Below are 17278 nucleotides of genomic sequence, written 5' to 3' on the forward strand. Positions count from 1 at the left end.
AGGAAGCAAGAAGGACGTTTGCAAGTTCCCAAAGCTTTGGGGGTTTTCACACAGTGTGCATGCCCATATTGTGTGATCAGATAAAGTGGAATCATCTGTCAGCCTGTCTGTTCACATAGCTATGCTATTCATAGAAAATGTACCTCTTCCCCCAAATAAACACCATATGCGTCTTCTCTTACCTAATTGGCCGCATGTCTCCTAGGGACCTGTGACACGCAGCGGGAGGAGGTGATGCCGGGTGGCCTCAAGCGGCCACTTCGGACTTTTGTGTAGAGCATTCTTCAGGGATGTCAAGAGCGATAGGGAACCACGTTAATTAATAAATTTGAAATGAGTTTTGACTCTTGCCATCCACAGCATCACGAGAAAGGAGAAGCGACAGCACCATCTTTTGGATTCCCAAGACACCATGGGTCACCTTTTCACGCCCTCCCAGCCTGAGTTACATGGCCCACCCCTGTAACCCCCACCTCGCAGACACCTGTAACTCTCATGCTTCCCTCTCCCTCCTCCTCACCAAGTCTACGTAACTCAGCTGTGCCCCCAACCACGTTGGCACCCCAACGTGCAGTTCCCAAGAGCTTTGGGGGCAGGGGGTTACTGTTGAATGGACGCAGAGTCTCAGCTTGGGAGGATGAAAAGGAAGGATCTGAAGAAGGATGGTGGTGCCAGTTGCACGTCCATGTGAAACTACTTAATGTCACCAAACCGTACACTTGAAAATGGCTGACATGGTAAATTTCATGTCATGTGTATCTCACCACAATAACAAAAGAGTTTAAAACCTATTCAATGCTGCTGGCTGGTGTCACTTTAATTCAAGGAGACAAAGAGCAGGTGGACATTTGACACCGGCCATCAACCCTAACATACTCCCCAGTTCTGCCCTTTTCCTCTCTTCAGATGACTCTGCATACTTTCTCCCATCTCCGCTGACACTCTCACCCCTGTGCTCGCTCCAGCCTCAATGAGAAAACATGAGCCATCAACAGACTCCATCAACAGATCGCCAGCCTACCTCTACCTCCAGCCAGATTCTGCACCTTCCCTCCTGTTATGAGGGATGGGATGTCCTGCTTTTATCAAAAATTCTCTCGCCTTTTGGCTTGCTGCACCCGAGACAGCAAGGTGGGTCCCCAACAGCTTTAGGGGGGCCATCTGAGGAAATGGGGTCAGGGTTCTTATTCTTGCTGCCTCTGCTCAAACCGAGCACTGCATGATCTGGGAATACGGCCTCAATATGGGAACTTTGGGTGGGGGTCGGGGGTCTCTGACAGTGTGCAAATGATACAGTCTGCAGTAATGGGACTGGCTGAACTTCCTTGAATAGGTCATCTGGGATATCTGCCTTAACAGCGATACCGAGGCCACCTACCTTAATGCTAACTCTTTGTATATAAATAAAAATGCTTCAATTAATTTTAAAAAAGTGTCTTGGGATGCCTGAGTGGCTCAGTTGGTTAAGTGTCTACCTTTAGCTCAGGTCATGATCTCAGGGTCCTGGGATATAGCCCCATGTCTGGCTTTGTGCTCAGTGAGGAGTCTGCTTGAGATTCTCTCCCTCTCCCTCTGCCCGCCCCGCCCCCAGCTGCTGCTGCTCCTTCTCTCTCACTCTTGCTAAAATAAATAAATGCATCTTGTTTTAAAAAAAGAAATGTCAGAGGCTGGTTGGCTGGTTGGTTGAGCATCTGCCTTCGGCTTCAGCTCGGGTCATGATCCGAGTCCTGGAATTCAGTCCCGCAGCAGGTTCCCTACTCAGCTGGGAGTCTACTTCTCCCTCTGCCCTTCATCCTACTTGTGCTCTTGCTCTCATTCTCTCAAATAAATAAATAAAATTAAAAAAAAAAAAAAGAAATGTCTGTTGTTTAAGCCACCTAGTCCATAGTCATTTGTTATGATAGCTCATGCTAAGTCAAGTACTGAGGTTGAAAAATCCTGCAAATTGCTAAAGAAGTTGGACTGCAGTGTCCCTCCTGCCTCAGGGCCTTTGCATGAACTATTCCCTTGGCCTGGAATGCCCTTCTCTACTCTCTGCATGTCTCCCTCCTTCTAGTCATCCATGGCCTGCCTTAGATCTTCTTTTCCCAGAGTCCTTTCTGATATCCCATTCTGAAGTAGTACCTCCCCATATCACCTCTATCATATCCTATTTTAATTTTTCAAATATGCTATCTGGTAGCTCTCTTGTTTTATCCGTTTATCATGTTTCTCTCACTAAAATTAAGTTTCTTTTTTTATTTTTTGAATATTTTATTTATTTATTTATTTGACAGAGAGAGAGAGAGGGAATACAAGCAGGGGGAATGGCAGAGGGAGATGGAGAAGGAGAAGGAGGTTTTCTGATGAGCTGGGAGCCCGATGTGGGGCTCGATCCCAGAACCCTGGGATCATGACCTGAGCTACCCAGGCGCCCCCTCTCCCCCCTTTTTTTTTGAAAGAGAGCCACTGATGGGACCATAGTCATCTGATGATCCTATTATATCAGAAAACAGGAGAGAACTGGTCGCTAAACCGCAATATCACTTCCTTCCTAGTTTTATTTTATTTTATTATTTTATTTCTGTCCATTATTTCTGTCCAAAAATAGGACTTGAATTCTTTGGGTTCTACCTTTAATTTGAATGTAGAGGAATTAAAGAACTTGAACTTTCTTCAGCTACATGTTTCAGAGAGAAGGCAGGCCTGCCGCTAAGAGGCCAGTCCCAGAGCTGGTAGGTAGCCACCCCAGCGTCAGGGGCAGATGGACACTGCTTCTGTCCTGCGCCGCGGCTGCGTCCTTGGCCACCGGGAGCATCAATGTCCAGTCTTTTCAAAAGTGGAGCCAGACACAGGATCCATCCTCAAAAGGAAATACCAACAACAATATATAGCCTCTCATTTCTTGAAAGGAAAAACTGATTTCCTTTGACTGTTTAGTCTAATGAGCAGGAACCTGGGAACCTCCGGCTCCATCCAATGCGTCGTGAGGGTGGGGAGAATTCTGCAGGACTTGCAAGCCATCCAAGTCAAATGCGACAGGAGGTATGACTGAGAATTTCTTTAAGTTGCAGACATTTCGGGACATGTCGGTCTATTTTTAGCCCCCACGTCCTTACATTGCTTTCGCCCCATGGACAGGACTGAACAGCAAGAATGCCACCCTCCTACAAGAAGAGCTTCTGGGAGAGCGAAGAAACCAGCAACCAGAGGAGGAAGCCCGTCCTAGCCCTGAAGTGCACTTGGCTGTCCTCCCAGAAAGGCTGCCTGAGCAAATTGGAGGCCGGAGGCAGCTTCTGGGCCTGAGGGCAGCTGGCTTCTAACACCTGGGTGGGGTTGAGCACCCCCCACCCCCGCACGCCCCGACTTCTGTTCCTGGCAGGTGCACCAGAGTTCCCCAGTACAGGGCAACTCAGCAGTGGCGGAGAGCAGAGGCCAAAGCTGGGCTTCCGGGGTCCCGAGGAGACCACCGCCGAGGAAGAAGATGGGGCTTGGGCTGGGAAGGACCGCTTCGGCCCCGGAGTGGAATGACCCACGGAAGCCAAGGCTCCTGGTATCTGATCAAGACCCAGATACGAAAGAGGAAGAAGGTCTCTTTCTCCCAGCTGCGGGAGGCTGCGGGGAAAGGGAGATTGGAGGGGGGTGTCCTTTCAGAAAGCGCCTCGAAAAGATGGGGGGAGTTAAAGAAAGTGTGGCAAGAACCAAAAAACGAAAATCAAAAATCCCAGAGCGGGGGAGGGACAAAGAAGCAGGGAGGGCTGGTGAGTGGGGGGCTGAGAATCCCAGGGGAGGGCAGAGAAAGGGAGGGGGGAGCAGCAGCTCTGCCGGAGGGAGGAAGGGGGAGCTGGGGGGGGGAGCTGGCCACAGCCCAGAAACCTTCGCTCAAAGGACTCATTTGAGTTTAATCCTCCCCCAGGACTGTGGAAGGGGGAAAAAAGGAAGAGAGAAACAAGTCAAAAGTCTCCAGAGGAAGGAGCTTTGTGTTGTAAAGGGCTACCTCTTGGGTCTGTCCTCAATTTTCTCGGTTTTGTTCCTGGTTTAAAAGTTTTATGTCACCCATGAGAGTCTGCATTTTTGTGGGATTCAAATATTCCTTAATTAGCTGTTGTCTCTTTACAGAAAGAAAAGACGCCTTTTATTTCATTTTACTTTCCCATTTTAATTTACTTCCTTTCGTGTTTAATAACTAGGTAGGGAAATGTTAAACAGCTGCTGTAAAATATTACAAACGCTGCTCCCTGGGAACGTTGAGAAGGAACTTTCTAGAACCATCTCCCTCCCAGAGAGGAGTCCCATAGGAGCGGACCCCCAGGTCCCAGCTTCGGGTGCGTAAAGGTGGAAGGAGGGGAGGGGTGCCCTTTCGCTCCACCCCACCGGGTCAGCCCTCACTCCAAAGTGGGCTTCGGGGGCAGAGGTCTGAATGCAGGGGAAGCGTGAGGGGAGCTGAGAAACACACACCCACCTCCTCCAGATGCCCCGTGCCTCCCTTTCCTCAGGCACCCCCTTCCGATGAATGCGGACACAGACACTACCTATCCCACCTATCCTACCTATCCTACCTATCCGGATCTAGGGGATCTGCCCTGGGAGGCTCGGGGAAAATCAGGAAAGAAAAAAAACATCACAACAGAAAAGCAGAAGTGGCCAGGAAACATCTCTGCTTGGCTTGGTCTATTGGACGCTGCCTTTCTTATTCTGCCCTACGTCTGGGCAAGACGACATACAAGGGATGGGGCTGTAGTTTTTACAAAGCTAGAAAAGTGGGGCAACCCTCCGGCCAGGGGTCAGTAGCCGGCTGCAAACGGCTCCGGCTTCCCCAGGGATCTGGAACACAAATTTGCAGGGCAGCGTGGGGCACCGGTTTCCGTCGCCCGAGCTGTGTATGACGCTTATACGCTCATTTTGCTGGTAAAAGAGCCTGTCATAAAATGTAATACTGACCATAAAACAAATCAGCGCTTTGAAACGACTTGCTTCAGATGTTTTCATAAATCCCTCATGGCTCAGGCACTGCCTGCTATTGATAATATTAATGTGTTAATAGTTCCTCTGAAGCAGCAGCACTGGGTAGGGCTGGACACACACACGCACACGCGCACACACACACGCACACACGCACGCACGTGGGAATGCCATGTAACAGGAAGACACAAGGCTTTGGCTCTCCCTTGAATTCCAGCTGCACTTGGTTGAACTTGGAAAGCCAGATCCAAGTGAGAAATGTGATATTTAAATTATTGGCCGGAGCTCCCCTTTGGTTTACAGTGTTTTCCATCGGCTCATTAAAAAGCTGTATTATATAGGCATATACGAACATATAAAAGCGTGCAAGCACACCTGTGTTCCCAGCAGCATCGCTCACAACAGCCAAAAAGGCGGGAACAACCCAAACGTCCGTTGACAGAAGAACAGATAAAGCAAATGTCATCGAGCCACGTGCGGGAGTATCACTCAGCCATGAAAAGGAAAGATCTGACACCTGCTACAACACGGATGCAGCCAGTCACAGCAGAGTGCATACGGCTCCACTTCTGCAAGGAGCTGAAGGCGGCGAGACGGCACCGAGACACCAAGTAGATCGGAGGGTTATCAGTGGCTAGAGGAAGGGGCTATACAGTCTCTTTGGGAAGATGACAAAGTTCTGGAGATGGGGGGTGCTGATGGGCACGCCACACTGTGAACGCGCTCGGTGCCACAGAACTGGATGCTTAGCCATGGTTCGCGTGGAAGTTTTCATGTTATATTTATTTTACCAGAATTTTTTAAATGGGAGGAGAAAAGCATGTGAGTGATGGATAGGAGGCTTCTCTCCAGCCTCCCATGCCCTCCCTGCCTCGTAGCCCTCCGCACAGACCCTGCAGCTCTGTCCCCAGGCCCCGGATCTGCCAGGGACACCCAAGGCTGAACGAGTCACGTTGGGATTCCTTTCCCCTTAAGAAAATGGCAAGTGTGGGGGTACCTGGCTGGCTCAGTGGATGGAACGTTCGGCTTTCCATGTCAAGGTTGTGAATTTGAGCCCCACGTTGGGTGTGAAGATTACTTAAAAATAAAGTCTTTCTTGAAAAGATTTTATTTATTTATTAGAGAGAGAGAGAGAGAGAGCACAAGCCAGGGGGAGCAACAGGCAAAGGGGGGGGAAGCAGGCTCCCCACTGAGCAGAGAGCACGATGTGGGGCTCAATCCCAGGACCCCAGGATCATGACATGAGCCGAAAGCAGACCTTTAACTGAGCCACCCAAGTGCCCCTTAAAAATAAAATATTTAGGGGTGCCTGGGTGGCTCAGTGGCTTAAGCCTCTGCCTTCGGCCCGGGTCATGATCCCAGGGTCCTGGGATCGAGCCCCGCATCGGGCTCTCTGCTCGGCGAGGAGCCTGCTTCCCCCTCTCTCTCTGCCTGACTCCCTGCCTACTTTTGATCTCTCTCAAATAAATAAATTTTTTAAAAAATTTTTTAAATAAAATAAAATAAAATATTTTAAAAAGAGAGAGAAGGGGGGAGGTTTTGTATTTACACTTCCCCCAGATAACCAAGCAGCCCAGGGAAACCCCACTCCTACCTCAAAAAGGAACTTAAGGAACCAAGAATGACATTTTTTCATGATGCCATTTCTCTGCTCCTCTCTAACATGTGTCACTTAGGTTGGAGAAATCTCGGAAAATCAACGCTCCCATCTCCCTGCCTGTGGCCACAGACACTGAAGTGTTTTCAAGGTACATTTCTGTGGGAGGCAGAAAGGGGTGGCTCAATCTGAAGCCAGCACTGACCCAGAAGCTTCCCTCAGTAACACAGCAGACACTGGAGGCAGAGCCCAGGTTTTGCTAACTTGTTCTTTGGGGTCAGTTTATTTAAGAAATGGCCAGAGCACGGGCGGCGCGGCTAGCTCCGATGGTCAAGCACGTGACTCTTGATCTTGTAAGTTTGAGCTTCCTGTTGGGTGTAGAAATGACTTAAAAATGAACTCGTGCGGGTGCCTGGGCGTCTCAGATGGCTGGGCGTCTGCCTTCAGCTCGGGTCATGATCGCCGGGTCCTGGGATGGAGCCCCAAGTCAGGCTCCTGGCCAGCTCAGCGGGGAGCCTGCTTCTCCCTCTGCCTCTCCCTCTGCTTCTGTGCTCTCTCTGTCTCTCTCTCAAATGAATAAATAGAAAAAATTTTAAAAAATCTTTAGAGGGGCGCCTAAGTGGCTCTGTTAAGCATCTGCCTTCAGCTCAGGTCATGATCTCAGGGTCCTCAGATCGAGTCCCACGTCAGGCTTCTCCCTTGGCAGGGAGTCTGCTTCTCCCTCTCCCTCTGCCCCTCCCCACCAATAGTGCGCTCTCTCTCTCTCTCTCTCTCTCTCTCTCAAATAAGTAAGTAAAATCTTAAGAAAAATCTTTAGAAAAAAATGGCCAGAGCAGTCAAACCCTCACCCTCTCCCCCTGTAAGGAGAAAAACATTGGCATAATCCTTCTCATTAAAAGTCTCCCTGGGGGGCGCCTGGGTGGCTCAGTGGGTTAAAGCCTCTGCCTTCGGCTCCGGCCATGATCCCAGGGTCCTGGGATCAGGCCCCGCATCAGGCTCTCTCCTCGGTGGGGAGCCTGCTACCTCCTCTCTCTCTCTGCCTACTTGTGATCTGTCTGTCAAATAAATAAAAATCTTAAAAAAAAAAAAAGTCTCCCTGGGCTCTCCTTTCAATTTCCCTTATCCTCCATTACCCCGAGCCAGCGGCCAAGAGCTCCTGGGTCCCCTTACACAGGCTTTGGCCCAGTTTGCTTCTGTAACACGTCAATGCCAGGTCCCCTGCAGGTCGTGAAGATGAAACCCACAGCTGGTAGGAGATGCGTGTTCAGAGCCTCCACAGAGATGAGGACAGAATGGAACACGGTGCCTATTAATTTTAGGCTGATGGGCCCAATGGCAAGGACCCCCACACACACACAAAGGGGAGCCCACCAGAAGGGTCCTACACAGCCTACAGGGGGAGCCCCACAAGAAAGAGGTGGGGAGCAGAGCACAGGGCTCCCCCTATGGAGGGAGGGCCTCAGGTGGGACAGCCCCAGAGTTCAGCCCAATTAAAGCAGCCAGGACTTAGAGTAGGGAGAGAGATGCATAATGCGAGCATCACTAAGAAAACTTCACAGCCAGCATCCAGATTTTCTAAATCAACCACTTCACCAAATTCCCAGTCAGCCCATAAAATCCTTGCCTGACTTGCTTCCTTTCTCCAAGTGATTTTATTAAACAGTTTTGGGGGGGGGGGGTAGAGAAAAGTGGAGAGAACGCAGGGATGAATTACATTTTAATTTTATTTTAAATGCACTCTCCCTCAATTTTATTTCCTTCAAGGCTGTCCCGAATCTGCTTAGGTCCAGGATGGGTAGATGTGTAGGCCCTGGTAACTTGCCACGTTGGATTTAAATGTGCTACAATTGTGTGTGTGTGTAGACTTCTGTGATCTTAATATGCACAGGTACTCATTATACCAGAACAGAAACATGACAACTCCAAGAAGTATTTGTGTCTACAGTATTTGCAGATAAATTCCCAAAAAAACTGTATTTTGCTTTCTGCATACACTTTGTTTTGTGATTCTTCTGGAAGCCTGACCACTTTAACAGCTTCGGCCTGGACTCGCTTGAGGGGCAGGGAGAGTATGCAAAGCTGCAAAGTGCTTTCATATTTAAAAGACTTCTACGGGATTGCGGACCTGTGGGTTGATGGTTTTTCTCTGGATCCATTTCCTGTTTTTCAGGCCAACCCAAGGTCTCGGACTATCCGGACTATCCGGGGTGGGTCAACAGCAGCTGGGCGTCTCAGCGGGATCTCTGCAATTCGAGGGGGCTATTCCCAGACAGGATCTGAGCCAACGCCTGCCTCTTTCTCATCCTTGTGTCCAGCAGTCACTAAGCTGCCCAACACCCAGGGATTGAGGCCCAAGTGACCTGCAAGTCAACTTTACAAAAAGGAGGCTGGAAAGAGGAACAGAATGAGTTTAGGACGGTGAGACCCTAGGAAAGGAGAAAGAAATGGGAGACTGAGGAAGCTGGAGGCTTAAGACACCCTCCCAGGAGCCCAAAGAAGGAGTTGGCATGGGTTTTGGTTTAGCAGATTGGAGGCCTGGTGAGAGCCATGTCTGGGTCCCTGACAAGCTAAGCTGCCTGCCTCAGAAGCACAGCCCCAGCCGGCTGCATCCAGTCCCCCCCAGGACAGTCCCTGTCACCAAGCAGCCACCCACTGACGTGCTCTCTGAGCCCACAGAGCATAAACATTCCAAACAAATGACTGAGTCTGTGTGGAAACCACAGGCCAGAAGGTGACCAACAAGGCAGCAAGCACCTTTACACGTTCACTACCTCCAAATATTTCACCGAATCAAACGTGCCTGGCCACAAAAACCAGGGGGAGAAATTTAAGACCTTCTCAAAAACACAGATACATGGGGGCCCACCTAGGAGGGTAACCTCAAGGACCCCCCATGGACCCAGGGCTTCTGGAAGCCCAGTCGTGGGCTTTTCCCACGGGCCTTTCCTTGACCTCGCAGGGGTCCCCACTGGCCCGCTCCCGGGAGAATCGGACCATCATCACCGACCCTTCCTCTCCCCCGGCCCTCCCTGGCCTCGCCGTTTCCTGAGCTGGGATCTCCCGCAGAAGGCGAGCGTTTCCCGTGCAGGAGGGACTTCAACTGGGAGCGGAAACCGGGTGTGGGGCAGGGATGCAGGGGCGCGCCGCCCCCCGTTTCTGGCCCGGGAGGCGACACCGCAAAGGTCGGCAGGGTGCTTGGCCGGCGCCGCGGCGCGTGGGGAAGAGGGTTACAAACGCGAAAGGAATCACGACTCCGCGTGCAGCCGCAGCTCGCGTAGCTCCGCACGCTGGGGCTCTGGCCCGGCTCTCAGCAGCTCCCCCTCCTCTCTAACCGCGCGGCTCCTAACGTGGGGGCCGACGCAGAGCCGCGCCCCGGGCTGCAGCCCCCAAATTAGCGCGCTTCTGCAGCGGGGACACCCAGCGAGCTGCCTCCGTGCGCCAGGCCGGCACCTCCCGCACGCGCTCGCCTCCCCGCCCGGCAGCTGGGATGGATGTGATTTCACGCACATCCTGCGCGCACACACACGTGCGCACACACGCAGTCGCCCTCGGCGCCGCCCGCACACCGCACGAGCCTGGACGCTTTCCTTTTGTGCTCGCTTCGCAGGACGCGCTTCCCTGCCCCCGGCTTCCGCTTTTCGCCCCTTCCTCTCCTCCGCTGCGCCCCGGCGAGTCCCCCCCCCCCCAAACATACCGCCCCGGGCCTGGCTCCTGCCCCCTCCTCCGACCCCTCCGCCCCCGCGGGGCCCCTCGCCTGCTCTGCCCCGGGAGAAGGGCGGCCGCGGAGTCGCCCCGCGCGCCCAGCGACGGCCGGGGTCGGCGGGCAGCTGGGGCCGAAGGGCTGGCCTCGGGCCTGCGCCCTGTTTGTTTTCCCTTCGCCCCCTGAATGCTAGATTAAGACGTAAAGATTACCCGCGCCGAATAATGCCGGGAGTCAACACTCGAGCAAACAAAAGTGCTTGCACAACTCCGCCAACCCCGCTGGGACCCGGGCCGCGGGCTGGGGGGAGAGAACGCGCTCCTCGCTGCTAATTACAAATAAATGATGATGTGCTCACTAAGTAATTGATTTAATGAAGTTCCTATGAAACTATTAAACCCGGGTGGAGGTCAGGCTGGAGGCGCCCCAGAGCGCCCATTGTGGGCTGTTTAACTCCACCAGGCTCCTCGGAAAGACATCAGGGCTAATAGGTGAAGTCACAGCTGCTCGCGCTGACTTCTCGGAGCGCCCGGCCGGCCGCGGGCACCCTCGCGCCCTCCTCCTGTCGCGCCCTCGTGCCCCGCCGCCCGCGCCCCCGCCGGCCAGCTTACCCACGCCACTCCCAGCCCCGCCGCCGGCTCCCGAGGGCCTCTCCAAAGGGATCCCGGGTCTCGTTAAGAGCGGGAAGTTGAGCGCCGAACTTGCGCGCACCGCCGGCCGTCGGCGGCGTCCACCGCCGCCCACCCCTCCCTCCTCACCCCACCCCCGCCACTTCGTGCAGGAACTGCAGCCAGTGTGCCACGCAGCGTGCTCGCGCGCTCTTGGCAAGGTGCCTGGAACCCGAGCGTGTGCCCAGTGCACTGGCTGGGGCGGGGGCGGAGGGGGTTGAGTTGTACATGAGTGTGTGTGTGTGTGTGTGCGCGCGCGCGCGCGTGTGTGAGAGAGAGAGAGACTCTGTGTGTGTGTGTGTGTGTGTGCGCGCGCGCGCCCTCGAGCCCTTGCGTTTCAGGCCAAAAGGCCACGTTTTTACATCCCTTACTCTGGCCTGCGGCCTGTTCGTGCAAAAAAAGTAGAGGCAGGGAGAATAGGACCGAAGAAAAAGGTGCAAAAAAGATCACTCAAGGGGGCAGTTGGGCAGGGGAACATTAGTCTTGGGGTTTTCAGACCTGCTGCGGGAGGAGGGGGCTGGTCTGGCACAGCCCTCTCATCCCCACCTCCCACTTCTGCCAGCGCCCTGACCCAGCCCGGCGGTTCCGCCTGAGAAACCGCCTGAGAGCGACGCCTCCAGTTCCCAGTGAGGCTGACTGTGTAGGCCTCAGGCCCGAGGCTCTGGCTGAGAGGCCCAAGCTACCTCCCTTCCCCTCGCGCACGGAACTCAGTCCCTGCAGGAAGGTGGGATGGCTCTGGTGGGAACTGTAACCTCCCCTTATCCCCGAGCCTGGGGGGGACCCCTGAGGGGCCACAGCCCCTAGGTGGAAAAGCAGACATTGAGAACGGATCTAAAGTTAAGGATGCTAGGGGCGCCTGGGTGGCTCAGTGGGTTAAGCCTCTGCCTTGGGCTGGGGTCATAATCTCAGGGTCCTGGGCTCTCTGCTCAGCGGGGAGCCTGCTTCTCTCCCCACACTGCCTGCCTCTCGGCCTACTTGTGATCTCTCTCTCTCTGTGTCAAATAAATAAATAAATTATTTTTAAAATTTAAAAAAAAATAATAATAAAGTTAAGGATGCTAACCTCTGCACGGGCAAAGAGGGCGCGACGGAGAGTTTGACAGCATCTCCCGACCCCTTCCGGGCACCTTGTAATGAAAGGGAAGGCCCACGTCCATTTGGAACTCCACACCAGCAGACGGGGCCTCCCGTGGGGGTTCTGGCCGCAGAAGTTAGTCGGGCAGGATCCCCTGCACCCCTTTCCCCAGCCGAGTCTTGTCTCTCCTTGTCAAGAACAGAGAGTTCACAAAGTTTCTTAAAAGTACTCGTTTCACTTATGTCACAGTGACTTAGCTGTAAGCTTGCTTTTTTTTTTTTTTTAATGTTAGTAATTTCCAGCTGCTGAAATCAACTTCCATTTGATTTTGAGTCAAACGTTTGGCTTTGGGGAGGAGAGGATGTTTTGGCGCAGTTCTTGGCGCCCTTAAAGAGGACTCCAGTGTGTCTGGGCCTTTGGTCTTCCCACCGCCTGGAGGGGATATCGACAAAAATCTTGCTTGAGGTCTCAGCTTCGCCATCTGTAAATTGGAGCGGAGGTCCTTGGCAGAGGTTTGTGATCTGGGAAAGGGACCTTAAGGGAAAGGAGGAAGTCAGTAAAGAAGCCTGTTCGCACCAAGTTTTCGCCTTTCTTTGTACCAGCTAGGCCCTTTGTAAAATAACGCCCGGCCTGACGGCCTAATGCATTTTTGCAGGACGCGCGGGGGTGCGGGGGGTAAATTTTCTCCACGCAAGAGCAGACCAAAGCGAGTGTCCCCACCCTGCGAGTCCCGCGTGACCCTCCTGTGCTAAACGGCACTCTCCCCCAAACGGGCCCGAAGTGGCGGGCGCCGGCGCACTAACCTCCCCGGCCCAGGGCAGCTGTTCCCATTTTGTTCCCGCCTCCCCTCCCCTCCCCCCAGGCCCTCGTATTCCTTTAACGCCTGCTGAGGACGGCCTCCCCGCTGCCCTTCACGTAGGATGGGCCCTTCTCTTCAGCCTCCAAATGAGAAGTGACATTTGCACTCGGCTCAGCCAACGCGTGAGCACAGCGCGGGGACACAGGCCCATTGACCGAGCGCGGCCGAGGGGCCCGCGGGCTCGGCGGCATCCGAAGCTGCCTTAATTAATACCATCTTAAATAGTCCGGCAGCCACCGAAGACAAAGTTGAAGAAAGACTTTAAGGCTGAGTGCCCCTCGACAAGCTCTTTTTCCCCGTGTCATTCAATATTTAATGCGCCCGCTTCGAATGCTACTACTGGTGTTCCTTTCTCAGCAAGGACATTATTTTTTCACGGTGCCCATAGCCAGGGAAAGCCCTTTAGGCAAAGAAAATCAAAATGTTTGTTGTTTTGGATGACTTATAACTGTTGTTTAACACAAGCACTTTCAGCGAAGTGTAACAGGCGCAGCCTCCAAAGCAAACAACACAATCCTTGTGACAGAGGCGGACACAAAAAGCACATTGTCTCGCGGACTACCCCTTTTCTCCGGTGCTAGACGGGGGCCTGTCTCCGAGTGAACACCACGATGCCGTTTCACTTTTGAACTATTGTTTCTGAGTTATGCCATGTGGCCAAAAGGAGCGAGAAGGGGGTTGTTTCCAGGCTCATAAGACAAACGAGTTGCCTTTTCATTGAAATCCCCCCGCGATCCTTGAAAACGGAGTTTAAATGTCACCTCCGCCTTTCTAATGGGCACAGGGCTGGAGGCGACCCTTCAAAGCGCCCGGGTGATAAACGACCCTTATTAAATATAGCGGGGACCGCTGGGAAAGTCCCGCGCCCGGGCCAGCACGTGGAAGAGCGCCCCTCGCTGGAGGGCCCCGGGAGAGGCCCGGCCTCCCCTGCAGCCCGCGAGGCCCCCCGCGGCCGGCCGGGACCCGGCTCCGGCTCGGGGGGGGGGGGGGGGGGGGGGTCGGGGTGGGGAGGCCGGGTGAGGGGGGCCAGTTGTAAGACAACTTCTTATCTGCCGCCCCCAACACGCCCGTGCGCCCCCATCCCCAGAGGCTCGGCGTGAAAGCTCGGTGCGTTTCCCCCTGACTTCTTTTTGTCGGTTGCCGAGTGGCGTCTGCAAGTCTGAGCTGCAAAGTTACTGATTTGCAGGCTGCATGTTAAGGCAGCCCTTGTAAGTAATTTCTCCGGGCACCCCAGCAAAGGAGAACAAATCGCTGACAAAGGCGAGCGCTTTCGATTCAGCGGCGTCGTTAAGGCAACCCCGAAGTATTCCTCCTATAATAAGTTCCACTTCAAAGGGTTTCTCATTCAGCGGTGACTGCTTCGCACTTTTATTAAGTCCGGGCTTTTTCACTCGGAGGAATCATCTGTTTGGTTATTTTTCATCGTGTTTATTTTTCACCATTCACACAGTACTTGTATTAAATAAACAAAGAACAATCGCTCTGCAAATAAAAGTACTTAGGTGGGGAGAGAAGGAAGAGGAACTGGAGCCCAGGCGCCCCTGGCTCGGTCCCCGCCTCTGAGCGCACCCACCCCACCCCCACCCGGGCCGCTCTCCTCCTCTCCTCTGTCTCCCTCTCCCCTTTCTCGCCAGCTAGGAGGATCCATGGGAGATCGGAACAACAAGTGGGTGAAAAGACCTATGCTATTAGGGGTCGTGCGTCTCCGATTATATGGGCAGCGTTATATGTAATACAGATATTTCCGACGAGGTGAAAATTGAGCGCGCTAAGTTGGCATGGAAGTACAGGTCACTGCAAACTGTATCTTAATAGAGTGTCTCGAATCGCTGTCGAGCCTCTGCCAGCGAGTCCCCTGGCCCAGCCCATTGCCATAGCAATCCTGACGCTCCCGTGGGTGTACCAGAAAAGCAGTAGTTTGAATTTCAAAGAACATGCCTTTGAACTTCTCCCTGCCTGATTAGGCACTTGTGCCCCTTGTGAATGTGTGTGCCCCGGGAGTGTTTGGGCGTGGGCGTGGGGGGGGCGGGGGTCTGTGAGTTTTCCTTCACGCAGGGAAAGTGCTGGGCTGGCAACCCCAGTGCAGTGTCACCGTGGGTCTCGTTAGCCGTCCCTCCAATCTCGGGAGGCTGGGTTTTCCTGGCCTTGTGTCCATTTTGGTAGATGGTGGGTAGTGTGATGTGAGGGGCTGACAGTATTGGTAAGTGTCTGGATTGTTTGTTTCTCTTGTATTCAGCTTTCCTTTCCTCTCTGACTTAGATGATCACTGGAGGAACCAGATTATCTCCCTCCTCGCCCCCCAGTCCTATTTCCTAACCAAACTGGGCTAAAAAATAGTTCAGGGGGAACATCTCCCATTTCATAGGGAAAGAGATGACAGATCGATAGACAGACAGATTAGATGCTAGTAGGTAGGTAGGCAGGCAGAAGGAACCACTGTGATCTCAAACAACTTCCCCCAAATGCAAGATTTAGTAAATGACAAGGGTGCAGTACAGACAGGTAGGCTGATAGCTGGGCCTCACTTTCAAGGACTTCGGGCCTCCTCCTTTCCTGTCCCGGGTGCTATCCCTCTTGTGTGGCCATCTCCAAACTCCTTGAAAGAATAGAATTCCCACCCTCAAGCTATTTCTCTGTGATTTAGATTTTTGGAGCAGGAGTTTTACCAAAGAAAATCCTGAATAGGGAAAAGATATATCTCCCCTACAAATAGCCATGTACTGGAAGATTCTCCTAGCACGGAAAACAAAAGGTAGATGATTTAAAATGTTTGTGAGGGCCACAAGGGCGACGTTTTGCCGAGGAGAGATGAAGTCTTTGATGATAGCCAACGTAGTGTCAATAGTGGCTTTCTTTGAGACATATTCAGATGGGAACGTCTTGCTTGCCAATTGCCATAGAAATCTTAACACACCATGAAGATTGTCCAAGCGCCAAGCCTTCCGTTCTGGACTAAATTACTTTGAAGTGGCGCGGGACGGGCAGTGGTCAATTTTAACTCTATAGACTGGACAGAGAACTCTGGGAGTGGGAGATTGTGCGTTTTAAAGCAGAAAATAAGAAGGGGAAACTTGTTTTATACACTCTATACAAGGTTCTGCTCATTGTCAGATATCTTTTATCTTTTATATTTCCCATGAATGATTCATGTCTTGGTGGCTTTGTGTCACCCCTTTCACGAGAAACTTCATTAGAGAGCTATAAGTTTTCCCATTGATTGGGGCCCGTAGCCATGAGTGTTTTCACTTCGTGCGCTGGTTATCGTCATCTGGCTTAAAACAGCTCATTGCAACGTGTTTCACCTTCACTACATCGGACAAAGCTGACTTTTAAAAACCACCATAACCTTATGGAGAACTGCTTTTGGACGTGACTACCAATTGTTCTCTTCTCTTTTTAAAAACTCGTTGCCATTTATCAGTTTTGTACCAGCTAAGTGAAAAAAGCCCACAATCAAATCAGCCCTGTACGTGTGGATAGCCAATTACACGAGTTCGAGCCACTGGGATATTTTGTGGCCATGAGTCTAATTTCTAGCTACCACCTGCCTTAAAATGCTGAGCTAGGCTTCCCAGATCAGCTCCACTTGCAAATAAACCAGTCGAACTGGAAGCCACCCCCCCAGCCCCCCGCCCCCATTACCTGATGGTGAGGGGCATTCAATGCCCACCATTCATTCAGCCTGTTAAACTCCGCACCTATCCCGGCTCCTGAGTTTACCTTCTTTGTGTCTGGAAGCCTCTCCCTGTCCCTGCCTCTTTTCTTCATTCTTTTTACCTTTTTACTTCAGAGGCTAGACACCAAAGAAATGCTCAGATTCACTTCTCAGATTTTCAGTGACTAGGATCCCTCAGGATATTATTAACCAACGAACACAGTAACCCCTAAGATTTATGCTGGTGTTACATGCAACTTACACGGCTTAGTCTTCATAAATACACTGCATTTTCTAGATTATGATTGTAAAGTAAACCAAGCTATAAAAATGTTATTGCTTGGGGAGAGGCTAAGAATTAAGAGCTCAGGAGAACCCACTGTCCTCTGGTCAGCAACCTGTTCTGTTTGTACGAGAATGGCAGAAACACGCCATTAGGTAAAACATAAACAAGACATAGGAAGAATACCTTTATTAAATTTTTAACTTCATAATCATTCTTGCTTTCTTTCTAGTGGAGGTACACATTTTTAAGTTTTCATTTTCGGTGTATCGAGAACCAATAAATCTGTGGCAGAGCGACCCTAGGCATGGCAAAATACATAAAATACATATTCCTTTGTTTCATAATAAATAAACCTGTAGCATAATAAAGAATAGTGCAAACTACCATTGAAAAAGTTGTATAAATAAAACAACTCATCATAAATCAGGAATATTTTGTTCTAATAAGTTTACGATACATAAATTATCCCCCCGAAGTCCATACCTACTTTGTCTATT

Source organism: Lutra lutra, chromosome 3, assembly GCF_902655055.1.
Source record: "Lutra lutra chromosome 3, mLutLut1.2, whole genome shotgun sequence".
Classification (NCBI taxonomy): Eukaryota; Metazoa; Chordata; class Mammalia; order Carnivora; family Mustelidae; genus Lutra; species Lutra lutra.